We start from the raw sequence: 12,120 nt of genomic DNA on the forward strand, positions 1-12,120 counted from the left end.
TAAAAAGCAGAGACATCACTTTGCCCACAAAGGTCTGTCTAATCAAAGCTATGGTTTTTCCAGCAGTCATGTACAAATGTGAAAGTTGGACCATAAAGAAGACTGAGTGCCAAAGAACTGATGCTTTTGAACCGTGGTGCTGGAGGAGAGTCTTGAGAGTCCCTTAGACAGTAAGGAGATCAAACCAGTCAATCCTAAAGGAAATCAACACTGAATATTCACTGAAAGGACTGATGCTGAAGCTGAAGCTCCAATACTTTGGTCACTGGATGTGAAGAGATGACTAATTGGAAAAGACCCTGATGCTGGGAAAGACTGAAGACCCTGATGCTGGAAAAGATTGAAGGCAGGAGAAGGAGGGGACAACAGAGGATGAGATGGTTGGATGGCATCACCGACTCAATGGATGTAAGTTTGAGCAAACTCCGTGAGACAGTGAAGAACAGGGAAGCCTGGTGTGCTGCAGTCCATGGGGTCACAGAGTCGGAAAAGACTGAGCACTTGAGCAACACGGTGTCTGTCTACTACTCCTGTTCAGAGGTTCACATGAATTACTTGCTGGGGACGCAGCCCTGGGCAGTTTGCCTCCAAGCCCAGAGGCTTAGCACTCAGTCACCCTGCCTGGAGGGAGTGAGTAGCCAGGCCTGAGGGTGGGCAGGAGAGGCCAGAACACACTAGAAGACCCCCTCACCCTGCTCTGCTCTCTCCACCACACTGTTGGGGAAGATTGTGTGTTTGGGGTCAATGGGCTCATGATCAGGATGAGGGCAACTTCCTTAAGCTTTGAAACCTCAGTTTGCCCATCTGTGAAATGGCAGCAATGGTAGGACCATCCTCCCAGGCCCTGGTGAGGATAAGGGGGGATGTGCAAAGGGCTGGCATGTGGTGTGTGCTCCCCGAGGGTGCTGCCAGGAAGTCACAGGTGAGCTGTTTGTTTACCATGGTGAAACTGAACAATTCTGGATTCCTATTGTGCTACTTATTTGGATCAGGAGCCATGTGGGGGAAAGGAGGAGAGAAACAAGGACAGAAGGGAGCTCGAGGAAGGGAGGAAGCAGACAATCCTCAGGGCCAGGGGGCAGTGACCCCGCCCCCCCGGGGCCCGTGGTCAGCACCCTGCAGCCTTCACTGCATGCTCCCTTCTGTTCTGGAACTTTCTCCAGCTATTGCTAATTCCACCCATCTCTTTGTCCCCAGTCAGCTTCTAGGAGCTTTTCCCCACAGTGTCACAGGCCCTGAGCATATGGAATTCTCCTGTTAACAACCAGGGTTAAACCACAGGGGCACAACTGCAGTAGGAAGCTTATACGTCAGGGCAGAATCGACATCTCTGAGCCGAGCTCAGGAAGGACATTTATAGCAGCGCCAGTAAGACAGCCCGGAAGAGAAACGAACCAGGGGAGCAATGGTGTCCCAGGGACTAACTGTGACAACAGAGCTGCATGTGTGTGCACACACATGCCTGACACATCCACAGCAACTGAGCTCTAAACCCACCGTGGTGCACGTGCAAGAAAATACTAAGGAACCCTCAGTCCTACTATGGTTCCCAATGTGTTAATATGATTTTTTTGCTCTTGCAGAAAAGTGGTAAGAGTATATAACAAACACCCTCCAGGGTCAGCAACAGTTAATATCTTGCTCTATGTATTTCATATATTCCTACACACATACTTCTCTTATAGACCATGGGCCCTGTTCAACCATCTTAGAAGTAAGTTTTCTAAAATCGTGACACTTCACTTCTAAACAGTTCCGTCTTCAGCCCCCTAAAGCAAGGGTTCCCAACCTCCAGGATCTAATGCCCAATGATCTGAGGAGGAGTTGATGTAATAATAGAAGTAAAGTGCACAATAAACGTAATGCTCTCGAATCATCTGAAAACCATCCCCTCAATCTGGTGTGTGGAGAAATTGCCTTCCATGAAACCAGTCCCTGGTGCCAAAAAGGTTGGGGACTGCTGCCCTAAAGTAATGTCACATCGAACCAATTCCCTGGATCATGTAATACTCAGCCCCTTTATCAAATAAAAATTTTCTCTAAACTTGGCATTTCTTTTTCAACTGAGTTCATCTTCATCCATGTAGACAGGATACAAACCAAGAGAAATCACCCACTCTGCTGTCTGAACATTTTCTAAAATGGTTCTAAAACCAGGCCTCTTCTCCCCACTCTAATTACTCCCTGACCTTCACTGTGATTCTACAGCAGTGGTTCTAAGAGTGGCTCTGACCAGCAGCATCACCTGGGAACGCACTAGAAACGGAAACCCTTGCAGTCACCCCAGACCTGCCCCAGAGCCGCTGAATCAGAAACTCTGCAGGTGGGGCTGCAATGGCTGGTGTGACAAGCCCTGCCCCCTCTCTGGGGAATTCGGATGCAGGTTCACAAACTCTGAACCACTGCTCCCTGCTCTCTGAGCTAACATCTCAAAGAATACTTCCTCCCCTCTGGTACTCACTGTGTCAGCTGGGAAATTAACAAAGAAATAAAATAATTGGTTAGATTTTATTTTGCATGTATCTTTAGAAGTAAATGGGTAATACCTTAACCTCCTGCCTAAGTAATAACAATGTGATATGATCAGGCAAAGACTATTCCTGCCCCACAAAAAAACAGACTGCAAAACATACTAAGCTCTGCAAGTAGATGGGGTTCAGCTGTGACATGTCAAATTATGTCAAGATGCAGTGAAGAAAGAGAGCTAAAAATAGCACCACCAGGCTGAGCAGAAAGGGTTCTGGTTCATCAACTCCAGGACCAGAAAGAAAAACATCCTCTGGCCACGCCTCAGGTCCTTGGAGGCCCCGGACAGAGGCCTGTCCATATGCCACGTACCCTCATGCCCACAGCTACATGGGTGCAAAGGGGAGGACTCCAAGGGAGGCAGGAGTGAGCAGGTTGCTCCAACGATGATATTTTATAGTTTAAAAATAGAACGTTCTGTGTGTGCAAGGTATGAACAGTCACCCCACAAGCAAAACTATCGCCTTATGTAATAACAACAATGTAATTAACAATCCTGTAAGTCATAGGCTGTGAAATCGATCGCAAAGACTCAGGGCTCAATTGCTTGGCAACCAAAGAGTTAATACCAAATAATAATAATAATAATAACCAAGGGAAAAAAGTCTAAATCTATTCCATGTAGACAGAGAACTCAAACTGCAAGCTGCCCATGGGTATGGCTCTGGAGAGAAGGTCATTTATGGTAAGGAAATAGTACATTGTCATGAGAGCTTCTTCTGTTAGCTCGCCTGGAAAAAGTTGTGAAATTAAACAGCAGCAGTTTTGCAGCGTGTCTGCTTTTCCGGGAATGTTCGCTTCTTGGAGAGTCACACCGAGGTGACAGCTAAAATGATTGCTCCAGGACAACTGTTCCCTTTCTCTGCTTAATCAAACCATGTACCCTTAATGATTTCTGAATGAACTTCAAGCATGGTGCTTTGGGTTTTTTTTATGATGTGTTATGCTTAGATTTCTGTAAGTGGTTACCATCATTATGAATTTGCATAAATCTGTAATTCATCCTCACAATATAACATGCCAAAGACATCCCACAAAAGGACTGCTACATTACCATCTTTACCCCACACCCTCTCCCCATGTGCCCCCCACCTCCACCACATGCCCAGCTAAGAAAAAAAGCAAGCATTTGGGGGATAGGATTTGGCATTCAGAGAACCACCCTCTCCTGAAGAATTTAGGGTCTATATCACCCTTTCCCTCCGGGCCCAAAAACTTGCTGTTTAGAAAGACAGTAGGGAATGATGATCGGGAGCCACCTTTGCTTCCAAAAACTTCCCACGACCCACATTAACACTGAGAACTAGCCTTCCCATCTCCCTCTTTGGCCCCAACTCCAGACAACTAACCTCACTGGCAAGCCATTTTTCTGAACCCCCCAGTACAAAAATGGTGCTCAGTGCAAACTCACAGAAAAGCAGGCTCCTCCCCATCCCCCACCTCCCAAGCAGTGATTCTGTGGAGGAGATTCCAAGGGATAATGACTTCTGCGGGTGCAACATTTTTTTCCAGATGCTAAACGAAGCTTTAAACCTCCATGGTTGGGAACTTCCCCTACTTTGAATTTCGACAAAACCCGGCTGTAGAAGAGGACCCGGTGCAGTCAAAATGCACATCGATTTCAATCTATTATTTCCTGGAAATTATCTTACAAGTTGGAGATGAAAAGGCATCCAGGTGAAATTTTTATTTTTAGCCCAGAAGTAATAGGTTAAAATAGCATTGCTGTGGCAACAATAGACTCTTTTTCTGGTCTCTGTGGCTGGAGGGCAGGACAGCTGGCTAATTCTGGCCTGACCCACCAGAAGCATAAGATGCATAAAAATGACCTATCTGTGGGGAGCAGGGCACACCCACCCCTCACCCTAGGCTTCCAATTTGACCATTTGATTCAAAAGGTTGGAGGGTGGGGGTGGGGAGGGGAACTCTTCCCCCTTTGACTGGGCCTGCTGCTGTTCTCATTTGCAAAGTCTGCCTTTAAGAGGCCTCCCCCCAAAGAAAGACACCCACTGCCCTCCCTCCCGTGGTGGTGTCTGGGGAATCCTACTCACCTTATGGTCAAAGAATGGTAGGGAATTAAGGCCCTCATCCTCCCAGGAAACTCTGCCTCCCCGCTGGCGCCCAGATCCCCGTCTCCCCAAACCTCCCTTCGAGGGAGTGGCTGGCAAACAGCCCTGCAGCGTTCAGGACTAGCTCAGTTCCCCGAAAAAACCTCCAACCCGGAGCAGCACTGCAATTGTCAGGACGCTCCCGTCTGCCTTTGGGGGCTGAACACCATTATTATCCGTAAAACATTTTTAAATATAGACATTGCAGGAGTGCAGCCGGGGGTGGGGTGAGGAGCACGGCCCAGGGCTGAGAACCAGCCGGGACCAGTCCCTCTTGCTCTGCTTGGTCCCCACGGCTTGTCCCCCCGGCACTGTCAGGAGACTGCCCGGCCGGCGCTGGCCAGAATCTGAAGCAAGCCCCTAAACTGTACTGCTCCAGCCACTGCTCCTGGCCTCAGGCACGGTCAATCAGTTACAGGGGTGCTCTCCCCACCCCCCACTGCTCTCGCTGACCTTGGGGAGAGGGCGCCCTGGCTGTGCACAGCCAAGAGGCAGCCGCTGCAGTCTTAGGTCAGGAGGCAGCCTGGAGCCAAGCCCAGAGGGACCAGAGTGGGAGAACAGGACTCTGACCTCCAACCTCAGTCCAAGGATGCTGAGGGCAGGACCCCTCTGCACCTTCTATCCCAGGCCTGGGATGGGCAGCAGATAGGTAAGGGGCGCACGTGAAGGCCCAATATCTATTCTGTCTGTACCTGTGTGACTGGCTCAGGGGCTCCGCCCAGCGAGGAGGACCCAGAACAGGGTTACTGGGCCTCAGCACTGTCTGTCGACATCAGGGGCCACACCCTTCTCCACTGTGGGCCGGAGTATCATAGGATGTTTGGTCTCCTGATTCTCATGCTCCACGAGATGCCAGGAGCCCCCAACCCCAGTTCTGACGACTCTCCAGCCACTGTGATATCCCCTGGGGGACAGAACTGCCCCTGGCTGACATTTCTGCTCCAGAGAATGGCAGCTGTGGGTCTGGATCCTGTCCCACCACCTCACAACAGTGTGGACTTAGGAGAGCGACTGTGCTGAGCCTTGGTGCTCTCATCTGCAAAGTGGGGTAACAGGCTGTCCAGCACTCAGTCTAGGGCCAGGAACTGATTAGCGAAGGTCCTACTCTTGGGTCAGCCTCACTGCACCCAGAGGGGCCCAGATCCTTCCTGAGGATGGAGATAAACCCGGGGATGAGGGCTGGATTCTGGAGTGAAGCTGACCCAGGTGCGAGTTCTGCATCCACCACACTGTTGCTGGGGTTTACCCCAGTGTACACCTCCCAGGGCTGTAGTGAGGTGAGCTGAGATCAGGTGAGCAAAGTGCAATAAAGGTTCACTGCGTAGGAGCTGGGGGGCGGGGAGGGGAGGGGAAACAAGGGAGGAGGGCAACCCCAAGAGCAGGGCCCAGAGGGGAGTCAGGCCCCTCCCACAGCCCTGTAGTGAACGCACTGAACGTGAACACGGAACACTTTTGGGGAGTTACTCCACATTTGAGAGCTTCCCAGGTGGCTCAGTTAAAGAAATCTACCTACCAGGCAGGACACCGGGGTTCAATCCCTAGGTGGGGAAGATCCCCTGGAGAAGGAAATGGCAACCCCTTCCAGTATCTGTCTGAAAACCTCTAATTCCAGCAGACACAGATACATTGCTTCTGCCTTTCAGAAAAGAGGCCTGGCCCTGCTAATGATACCTTTCTGTTCTCCTGCTGGGAGACGTGGGGAGGAGACCTTGGGCACTGAGGAGCCAGCCTGAGGCTCTTACAATTGAGGGGCAGCTGATTTCTGCCCCTTTTCAGCATCGAGAAAACCGAGGACTAGAATCTTGGCCGAAGGCAGAGGATAGCATATAAACAGTTTACAGTTCACTGGGTAGCCAGGCCTGGTCTCACCCTCACTGTTGATGATCCCAAGGCAGGCCCTTCTGTGACCCCTCTGTCTGGTGGGGAAACTCAGGCTTGGACAGGTAGAATAAGCTGCTCCCAGGCCACACGTTAGGAGCTGGTCGGGGGGGCGGGGGGCCAGGCACAGAAACCACCTCTCTCTGAAGTGGACCTGGACCACTGCAGCACTGAGGGGACAACATCAAGGGGCCACAAGTCACTGTCCAGCTCAGGGGTAGTCCCAAGGGAGCACCAAATAAGGTCAGATCCAAGGCCTGCTCCCGTGAGCCCCCAAGTCAGCCGAGCACTGGCCACATGCTGGGCCCCAGACCTAGCTGTGAGCAGAAAATGAGAACTCAAGGTAGTCCCCAGGCCAAGTCACTGAGCTAGACGGGGTTAACCACAGAAATGCCGCTTAGCCCAGTGCAGGGCTCCCAGGAGGTATGCAGCCCCCTGGGACCAGCTCTCAGGAGGATGATCCACAGTCACGCCCTCCCGTCTGTACTAGGGAGCCCATCACTGCTGCTGGGGCTCCCTGTACCAGGTCTTACTGAGTCCTCTCAGAGGCTGTTGAGGGAGGTACTCCATCCCCCTTGTACAGATAGGGAAACTGAGACCCAAAGAGGCTCAGGTGGGGAGAGAGACCCCAACCGAGTCTTAGACAGGGAGGCCTGGTGTGCTGTGATTCATGGGGTCGCAAAGAGTCGGACACGACTGAGCGACTGATCTGATCTGATCTGATCTGATCACAATGATCCTAAATCAAGCGAGAGATGACAGATGAATCACGATCGTCCCAGAGGGATGCCCCAATAGCTCCAAGCTTACTTAAATCCACCAACTGTATTGATTCAGATGATGAGGAGACATGAGTGAAATGAGGTGCCCTCCTGTCCTCAGATACCTCCCAATTCTGGAACAGACCCCTTGATCGACTCATTGGCAACTTTCTGGGCTCTACCCTCCAGGGTCTCTCTCAATTCCATCCCTACCTCCCCATCAACAGCAGCCTAGCCTAAGCCACACCTACTTCTCCCCCAGAAACCCCTTTACTGTCCACTCACCAAAGGCCAGGCACAGCAGAATTCCTGAATCCTCCTGGAGAGTGGGGTCAGGGTGGGTTTACCCACCTCGTGGATGAGGAACAGGGATGTGGAGTCGGGGTGGGTTTACCTGCCTTGTGGACAAAGAACAGGGATGTGGGGCAGAGAGAGAGGTGGAAGCTGCACAAAGGGCCCGGCTATGCCTGGGGAGGCCAGGACCACAGGATGCTCACACTTATTTTCATCCCCCATCTGCCAGGTAACAACAGAGTCCTGTTTTATCTCACATCCTAGAAGGGTATACTATCATTCTCTGTGATATCCAGGTGGGTACACTGAGGCTCAGGGAGGGCATGTGACGAGCCCAAGGTTATGGTTAACATGCAGCAGGGGGCTAGAAGACTGCCACCTCTCTGAAAACCAGAGCTCCAGTCCTGGACGACTGGGAATGTCTCTGCACACAGATTACTTCCTTTACAGCCCACATGCCCACAAGGATGGACACTTCTATCATCCCCAAATCAGAGATGGGAAACTGAGGCTCAGAGAGGCAACAGGTCAAGGCCACATGAGGAAGCAGAGCTGGGGGAGCACCCCCGTGTCGTGGCTCCAGGACAGGACTTCCTTGCAGACGCTGTGGCCGAGCGATTCTCTGCAGTGGGGGCAGTCTCGCACACTGCAGTATGCTGAACAGCACCTCTGGTCTCTACCCTCTAGAGGCCAACAAGACTTCCCTCCCAGTTGTGCCAACTAAAAAGATTTGAGTGAGTGCGTGCTCGTTCGCTCAGCCGTCTCTGACTCTTTGCAACCCCAGGGACTGTAGCCCACCAGGCTCCTCTGTCCATGGGACTTTCCAGATAAGAATACTGGGATGGGTTGCTACACCCTCCTCCAGGGGGTCTTCCCCACCCAGAGATCAAATCCACATCTCATATCTCCTGCATTGGCAGGTGGGTTCTTTACCACTAGCATCACCTGGGAAACCCCAAACAACTACATCTACAGGCTAAACATGGCCCCCAGGCTGCCTGGACCTCAGGGTTCTATCCTTTCCACTAGATTCAGAGAGGAGCAGAGGTGGGTCATGTCCCGGGGCAGCCTCTACACCTTGTGGCTTTCAACCCACGCTTAAGAGAGAGAGGGGAACACATCACAGCTCAGGGGGAACTGTTTCTTACTTTTGACCTTCTCTGGTGAGGAGAGGAGAGCGAATGAAATGTTCCGCCTGCAGCCCCAGCAGGTAGAGACAGCCTCTGTCCCCATTTTACAGATGCAGGAAGTGAGGCTCAGAGAGTTTCAGCCACCAGGCTGAACTCACACAGTGAGACAATGAGAGAGGCAGAATTTGAAGACATGTGTCTTCTAACAACGCTTAAGCTTCCACTGCTCAACTGAATTGTCCATCTCTCCATCATTTTCAGGAAGGACCTGACTTTGAGAGAACCCAGTCTCATATGGAAGAAGGATCCTCCACGAAAAGGGAGGATGTATATCTTTGATGGGGGACTGGAAGCAAGGGGCTATACCACTTCCACAAAACTAACAAGCCCCACTTGGACTTAGCCAAGAGCCTAACACTCCTCTTGCGGCCGACTCAGCAGAAGCCGCTGGTCATTTCCAGCTGTTAATTAAGCAGACAACCCTGACTCTGAAGCAATAGCAGGGTCTGACTGACTCATGCAAAGCTCACTCTCCAAGCACACGCTCTTGGTCAGACTCACAGGGACTCTGCAGCTGATAATGAAGTTCTGCACAGTTGCTTGGCAGCGTGGCCAGCACTGCACTCCCACATCCTCTGGTGTCCGAGACTAAACCCCACAGACAGGTGACCCACTGAGTTGTTATGAGATTGGTATCTATCTGACCTTCAGGATAGAGGGGAAGGTCAGAGAATCGCTCCTACCATCCCTCTGTGACCAAGAGGGCTGGATTCATCCAGCCAGAACAGGCTCTCTCCCACCACGTTTGCTCTGCTGAGCCACCTTTTGCTCTTTTTACTGGGCCCTAAGTGCACACTACATGCTGAGTTCACTTCAGTCATGTCCAACTCTTTGTGATCCCATAGACTGAACCCCTTCAGGCTCCTCTGTCCATGGGATTCTCCAGGTAAGAATACTGGAGTGGGTTGCCATGCCCTCCTTCAGGGGATCTTCCTGACCCAAGGATCGAACCCATGTCTCTTACCTCTCCTACACTGGCAGACAGGTTCTTTACCACTAGTGCCACTGAGAAGTCCCTAAGAAGTCCCTAAGGACCCCCAAACTACCACTGACAAACAGCCTAGAGCAGATCCATTTAACTTTCAAGCTTGAACTCTAACCAATTTCCTTCTCCTCTCACAGTGGAGATGCTCCCTTGGCCCTGGGGTCTGGAGCCCCAGTGGACTGAATGCATCTTTGTGATCCTCTGCCCAGGTCACCCCACCTTCCCACCAACCTGTGTTGAACATCCCTCCTTCCTGGAAGCTCAAGACATGCAGCTCCATGAGTCCTAACTTCCACCCATCCTCACCCTCATCCTGAACACTCCCGCAGGGGCATCAGTGCCCAGCAGATGGCTTCAGGATCCTCCCAACCATCACCCAAACAGCTCCGATGCCCATGTGAGGACCAGTCCAGCCCCTGGCGTCATGAATCCTTGATGTTCCCAATACAAACCCCACCTCCAGTCACCATGACCATGGCCAACATAGGATGGCTTTCCCCAGAGATCTGCCCCCCTACTGAACATGTGAAGCTCCCATGTCTCACCTCCACCTGAATCACCCATCCTTCCATCTATAGAGATTTCAAGTCCACAAGGTTCTCATTCCTGCTCTTGGCCCCTCAGCCAGCCCCTCCCAAGTATTGCTTCCATCCGATTCAACCTGGGGCCCCATGGCCAGGATGTCCTGCCAGCACCCAAGACTGTCTCACTCCCCTGACCTCCACCACACCCTCCTTGCCCCTGCCTTCTGTTTTTTTTTTTTTTTTCTCTTTCTCATTTCTGCTTCCAAGTTGAATGGAGAAAAAGACCAAAACCATGCTCCCTGGCAAATTCATTTTATTTGACTTCAACTGGACACTAAGCACTTACAGGCTCTCTCCTCATCCCCAGCTGATCTTCTATCTCATTTTCCAATCCTCCAGGGGAAGCAGAGAAATCAAACACCTTTGTGTATTTCTAGAAGCACTGTAGATCAACGCAACCCTCCAGAATGGCAATTCTGTATTATTTTTCAAGAGGTACAGAACACTGAACTCCTTTAACCCATGTCTCAGAATCTATCCTGAAGAAAGGGCCCTAAATACAGAGAACACCACATGTGTGAGGGCTACACAGTTTTATTAGTAATCAGGCTGAAGATTTTGAAGCACTGAAATTATCCAACAGGAGGAGGGCCAGTTAAGTAAATTTCACTAAAGTGAGTATTCCATTGAAACCCTGCTTATGCCTGCAATTTTGGAAACTAAACTCCAATTTCAACTACTTGAAATGAATCCTTTCATGCGATGACAAAAGAAAATAAAACAAAGTGAACCAGGTGCAGAGTAAGCATGTTATACTCTCAGGGTGGAAGATGAGAGCAAGCACATAATGCAAGTATGAGGGTTGAGAACGTGAAAGTGGCCAGAAGAAGTCTACACCCAGGCTATGATGGTCAACAGAAGGACATTCACTGTCCTCTGATGAATCAGGGCAGAAGGTTTCACAGGGGAGGTCAGATTCCGGGAGCTGACTTGTGAAAGATGGCGTCTTGGCAGCCAGACAGTTGGCAGAAGATGTCTGGTGCTTTCAGTAAGTGATGCTTGTGAGACTTGAATCAAGGTCTTCATAATTTTTGACACCAGGATATACAAGAGGATGGGCAAGCAGCCCTTTGACCTTGGTCAAGGTTGGGGAAATAGCCAAAGCATGGCTGTGATTTCTGCCACTAATGAGAAGCCAGATCCCTAGGACCAAGAAAGGGAAGGTTAATGGAAAGTGAGACCCCACACGGTCCTGGGTTCCAGGCTGGGTCAGTGAGAAAACTGTGCCAGGAAAGGGCTATGAGACAAGAAGGGGGACTGGAGGACAGTGTCACATGGAGGTTGAGAACAGGTGGGGCTAGACAGAGCGCTGGCTGTTTGAGTTTAGTTCTGGAGGAAGAACCCTTCTAAGGGTGTGGCAATGAAGCCAAGAACTGAAGGACACTGAAGAGATACACAGTGGTAAAGAACCTGCCTGCACTGCAGGAGACATAGGAGACTCGGGTTCGATCCCTGGATTAGGAAGATCCCCTGGAGAAGGAAATGGCAACCCACTCCAGTATTGTTGCCTGGAGAATCCCACGGACAAAGCAGCCTGGAGAGCTACAGTCCATGGGGTCACAAAGAGTCGGACATGACTAATCGACTGAGTGTGCATGCATGAAGGAACCGACAGCTATGCTTCTGATCTCCCTCAAAATGCAAAGTCCTTTAGCATTATCACTCCTTTAGGGGATTTTTTTTCACTTCCTTGTCTTCTTTTTATGGGGTAGCTTACTGTTTTTTCTTATCTATCTGCTTATTACTGGGTTAACCAAAGTGTTCATTTGAGTTTTTCTCTAACATCTTACGAAA

The 12,120-nt window shown here is 50.7% G+C and overlaps 1 protein-coding gene across 4 annotated transcripts in view; it reads right to left on the reverse strand.

Moving 5' to 3' along the window:
* The window catches only part of PHACTR3 (phosphatase and actin regulator 3), a 206,431-nt gene that overhangs the window by 137,919 nt on the left and 56,392 nt on the right, over positions 1–12,120 (reverse strand). The window contains exon 1 of one of the 4 annotated variants that reach the window (XM_070801366.1): positions 4,578–4,794. The exons of the other annotated variants lie outside the window; for them this stretch is intronic. The gene's annotated coding sequence lies outside the window, so the exon portion shown is untranslated. Of the gene's footprint in view, positions 1–4,577; positions 4,795–12,120 lie in introns of those variants that run through there. 4 annotated transcript variants of the gene reach the window in all.

This window comes from Bos indicus, chromosome 13, assembly GCF_029378745.1.
Source record: "Bos indicus isolate NIAB-ARS_2022 breed Sahiwal x Tharparkar chromosome 13, NIAB-ARS_B.indTharparkar_mat_pri_1.0, whole genome shotgun sequence".
Taxonomy (NCBI): Eukaryota; Metazoa; Chordata; class Mammalia; order Artiodactyla; family Bovidae; genus Bos; species Bos indicus.